This window comes from Pyxicephalus adspersus, chromosome 3, assembly GCF_032062135.1.
Source record: "Pyxicephalus adspersus chromosome 3, UCB_Pads_2.0, whole genome shotgun sequence".
NCBI lineage: Eukaryota > Metazoa > Chordata > Amphibia > Anura > Pyxicephalidae > Pyxicephalus > Pyxicephalus adspersus.
In genome coordinates this window covers 149146796-149152319 of record NC_092860.1, presented here as the reverse complement: position 1 = coordinate 149152319, position 5524 = coordinate 149146796, and the positions used below count along the sequence as shown (strand labels likewise).

The window sequence follows — 5524 nt, the reverse complement described above, 5'->3', positions numbered from 1 at the left end:
TCATTATTTTTATATTGCAAATAATCTGGGAGCATGATTATTTGTAATATCTTTAATGGGATTGGTCTGCACAATATCCCCTCCTATCCCTATCCTTTTTGTAAAGCTATCTGGTATTTGTAGTGTGTATAAGAAGGGGGTGCTTTTAAGTCCTAAAAGCAGTAGGATATTTTCATTTAGGCTTATTGCCCACCATTAAATAGTTCTGCATAGTTTGCATGTTGTACTGGCTGCTATGGTATGGTAGATGACACCGGGAGCGATGGTACTGGCAAAGAAAGGATGCCACAAAACTCAAAAACATATATCTTTTATGCAAGTATATTGCCTTTATCTGTAGTCTCCAATATAGAACAATTCAGAAAGTGTGATTAAAGTACACAACATTTTCCCACATGTGTCACATATATTTGAGAGCATACATCATTCATTTCTTTTAGGTATTTTGTGTCCCATTATTTGCAGTCCCGGGTACTGGCACAGGTCCAGGGCTGATGTATACTCTGAGCATAATAAATCATTCTGCGGGACATAACAGTGTCCACTCCCAGAGATCAGAATAAGGGTCCCTTTATGTTACTAGTATCATGTGATATCTGCTGGAATAAAAGGAAAAGCCACAAAAGTAGAGAGATAGAGGATGTGTGAAAAGATCACACAAAGTAAGAGGGTCAAAACATCACAACTCAATAACATGTAACATGTGAGCTTCTTTACACAATTAAAGCAGAACTCAAGGATGATCATATTATTTAGTGTGAACTATGGGAGAATAAACAGTCAGACTATATTAGAAGAACATATATACACCCCATTACTGCCAATATATACACCCCATCAGAACACAATTCATGAAACTTATTTATTTATACTTCTGTGGGTGATTGCTAATCCAATATCACTGCTTTATGGTACAATCTGAAATCATAGAACCATCCATTCAAAACAATTTAAAGCTGTTTTAGGTTTATCATAAAAGGTTTAGTGCAAGTTTGTTTGAAATTTTGCAACGTTGAAGGGTATGACATCATGATATCTGGAGGTCACCTAGAGTTACATATAGTCAGTTAATTATGTTAAAAAAAAGACGTAAGTCCATGAAGTGTAAAAATTAGGGAAAAAACATATCCCAGATATAAAACCCTATAAGACATAGTTGATCCAGCCAAAGCCAAAAAAAACCCCTGGTACAATTTGCTCCAACAGGGGAACAAGTTCCTTCCTGATTCCATGAGGCAATCAGAGGTTCCCTGGATCAACAGTCACTGTTATCTTTACTTTATTACTTTAATCCCCAGTTATATTCTGTGCTTCTAGAAATCATCCAGCTTTTTCTTAAAGCAATCTGTAGTGGTTGCTGAAACTACTTCCTGAGGGAGCCGATTCCACATTTTCACAGACCTTACAGTGAAGAATCCCTTCCTTATCCGGAGCTTAAACTTCTTTTCCTCCAGACGCAAAGACTGCCCTCTTGTTCTTTGTAATGATCTCATAGTGAATAATGGAGAAGATAGTTCTCTATATGAACCATTTATATATTTATACAGGGTGATCATATCCCCCCTTATACGTCTCTTCTCAATGGAGAATAGATTCAGTTCAGCTAATCTTTCCTCATAGCTGAGCTCCTCCATTCTAATATAAAACATATATAGATCTTGCAGCCATTGGCCTATGAATGGGAGGTCTAACTATGTAATAAAGGAAGGGATCCGGTAATGGTGGAGGGAGGGAGCATGAGATCTGACTATCAGATAACCAGAATCAGCCAAGTAAAGTTTTATCTTGATATCAAATTTTAGATCGTACATTCTGTAAGTGTTCCTTAAAATGATAATATTTTGATGTATTACAAAAAAATTAAACACAACAGTAAACACAGTTTGATACGAATTAAATAACAATTTAAGACAAAAACAAGCATCAAAGTTTGTTACTGCTACTAGTATTGATTGGTTCTCCCATGATAGTGTATCTTCTCCAATCTTGGAGAACTTTATTAAATCTGCAATCTTAAAAAAAAACTGCAAGTCTTCCAGGAGCAATCAACAGTAAGAAGTCCTACCAGCTGTACCCTATGGTAGATGTGGGACAACAGAAACACCTAATACAAGGAACAGCAAGTAATCTCCTTTTTCTTTTTCTCCATAATTGCTGTCAATAGGTTTATTCCCATAGTGGTAAATGTAATTTGCAAGCAGAAACTGAAATAATGCAAACATACCAAGAGAAGACCTGCAAGACCTGAAGAAGACAGAAACCCACCAAGGTCAGAAGAATTAGATAAAGAATTATGTGACCACCAGGCAAGTCATAAGGAATCTCATTACTTTATGTAGCTAATTCAATAAAAGTACAGTATGTTTGGCTAAGGGAATTATCCCTTGCCTTCAGTTTGCAAAGAATTCCTAACAATGTTCAGGAATAAGAGACTTGGCTTCCATGAGATTGGATGATAGAAGCAACACAGCATTTCCTTATTTACCAAGGTAAGGAAAACTCTTTTGCAAAGTAGGAATTTTCTTTGAACATGCTTTACTTCTAAAATAAATCTACCATGTTGTGTCAGTACACTGAGAAAATTGTATGTTTGTGTTTGCTTGTTCCTTATTAAATTCAAAGGAAGAGAACACCAAAAAGTAGTAGAATGGGTACACACATATGCACGCGCATGCGAGTCTGTGTGTGTGTGTCCTTTGATTCATCAGGTGTGGGTGGTATAAGATTTATTTATTTATGTATTTATTTATTTAGGTTTCACCAATCATACTTACCTATCTAACCCAAAAACCATCATATACAATATGGAGAAACATTAACTTCTAATGGTATGAACACATGACATATATATCGCTATATGAATGTTTTTTGTATTAAACGATTGTAGGAAGTGTAACTTTGCTGAGTTTTGAATTTAAGTTGTTTTTGTGTTTTTTGCAGATAATTGAGTTGTGTCGAAACTAGTTATATCCTCCTTATCAGTAGGTCAATATTTGCTCCATCCTTACCTTGAGGCTTCCTACCTTGAAACATCTTGCTCAGCGAAGTTGTTAATTAAGTTTCTTGTTATTGACTAACTGTCTTCCACCTTGTTGTCCGACTATATAAACTGCGATGTGATAATAAAGTTTTGAGAAGAAGTGATATAACTACATGCTTTAGCTGCTTGTGTGTTATTCACTGCTCCCAACGTGTTGAAAACAGAGGCCACGATATAGAGGGAACCTGTTCTGGGATCAGCAAGAAATCGCCTTAACAACGATACAAATTGTTACCCATACTACGAGAATTATATGCTTAATGTATTATGAAGATCCTTTTTCTGTCAATAGTATGTCAATGTAAAGTCTCTGAGAGTCCCCTGAAGAAGCCAATCGGCGAAATGCATGGAGGCGTTGCTTTACTATATGATCACAAAAACCTTAAATCTTGTTTAGGATTGTCTCTGCATCTAATGTAAATATAGTTTTATATACTGGTAATCAATTTATCTAAGCTATGAACATTCTTGTTCTTGGTGATTGTTACTGCTCAAATCCAGAGCAAGTACATATTATTTATTGTGCCAAAAAAAACCCATTGTCTTCTTTCTTTTTTGAATTTCTGATTTACCAGGTTGGCAGAAAATATTTAACGACAGACTGAGCCCTCCTTTTCCTCCTTTCCCAACCATCAAAAGTACGAGATAGAAGGTCTTCAGGTTGTAGGTCCACTGGGTGGCCACACATTGAATATAGCAAGTGGATACACACTATAATCCATTATATATTCATATAATGGAACCAAACTTAGAAAGTCATCTCCAGGTATGGAAGACCTTGCTGGGGGTCAGAGGTCAATATACCGTTTAAGCAAGCAGCAGCCTAATTGTATTCACTTGCTCCAGAACTAGAGAAGATAGGCTATCATGGCATCACCCAACTTCACCCACAATAGTCTATCTTCTCCAGTCTTGGAGAGCTTTATTAGTTCAGGTTCTATATCTTTACTAAAAAGGAAGGCTATAAATACAGGTGGGGGATTTCACTAGTACTGCCTTTCCCTTATTTTGCACTTTGATGATCTTGTTGGACCTGCTCGGCAGCATAGTTTCCAAAATTGTATCACCTACAAAATAATATTATCTTTCTTATACATAAATCTCCAGCATATTATGCAATGCTGTACAGTAAATAGGGATTTGTGTTGCTTGCCTTCTCACTGCACAATATATTATCATCTACTCATTATTGAATCCCTGGTCACTAAGCAAGCTTGCAGCAAAGAAACCGATAAGCTATTATCAGAAATAATGGTGCCACCTGCATAATTATGCATTGAGATGGAAGTATGGAAATCCCAATTGCCATAACAGAATAACAAAACCTTCAGCAGGTGAAAAGATCATTTATGTATTTGGGCAATGTTTAAAGCTGTTCTACTTTTTAAGTCTATTAAGTAGTATTATACATGCTGGAAAAAAAATTAATTCATTATGAACCTGGAATAGATGACACATAAGAATGATGAAAAAAGAATAAATAATTCACTGCATCTCAACCCCAGAGTTAATAAATCCAGAGCTGATTGCAGAATGATGATCCTTGATGTGAATATATAACCCGTCCGGTCCTATGAGCAGGTTTGGTGGCAGTGGGTGCAGCTGAAGCTGGCGACACCTTGCGCATACTGGGGGGGGGGGGGATGGGAAGAAGTAGCAGGCATTGCTGGGCAGTTTGCTGGGCACCACCCAGACAGAAGATGGAATGGACTAGAACCAAAAGCCACAAATGGAAAAATACATCTAAATCAAATCATTAAACTCTTCTGTGAACTTAGATATGTCAATGCAAATTTTTCAAAGTTATTTTTAATACTTTTAATGCTTTAGTTTTACTAAAAGAATGCCACTTGATAAGGAACTTCCTGGTATAGCATGACAAATGTCTTCTAATGATTCACCTGCATTGTCAACCTGTCGTATGCACACCTGATAGACTCAAGTGGTCCTGCCGGTTGCAGAGGCATAGTGGTGCTATTGCCATTATAGACGATAGTCAACTAAAAATTTGGTCCAGAGAACAACATCTAATTAGGGTTTATATCTGCTTGAAATAGTGAGACTGTATTCTGAATAGTATTCTCTGCAGTCTATATCAGAGATTTAATTAAAATTACCAAATGCAATTTGGAAGATTTGGGTATGTTGAGAATAATGCTAGATTGTGGTGTAAAGCATACCTCTAGACAGTCCATTTTCTTTGCTCTTTTGAAAATTGGGGGTAATAGGTAAAAGACTAGCCAAGTTTTTTTTGTGTCTCTGGCTTCTATGGGGTCAGAGGCTTTGGACTGATCAACCTGTCTTAATAACATCAGCTATCAAGGGGCTCCAGAAAAACTTTCCTTTGCCCATTTTTTGGTTGAGTCACTGTTCTGTATACTCTTCAGATCAGTGTTTCTCTATGAGGGTTCCTAGGGGTTTCTTGAGCAATGAGCAATTTGTACCTCGCAGATCAATTACCATTTACAGCAATGATCTTTTTAA

At 36.6% G+C, this 5524-nt stretch overlaps 1 long non-coding RNA gene across 1 annotated transcript; it reads left to right on the top strand.

The window, feature by feature from the left end:
* Nucleotides 1–309: 309 nt before the first annotated feature.
* LOC140327843 (uncharacterized) lies at nt 310–3149 on the top strand. Its single transcript, XR_011920148.1, has 2 exons — nt 310–2828; nt 2941–3149. It is a non-coding gene; the product is annotated as an uncharacterized lncRNA (long non-coding RNA).
* Nucleotides 3150–5524: the final 2375 nt, after the last annotated feature.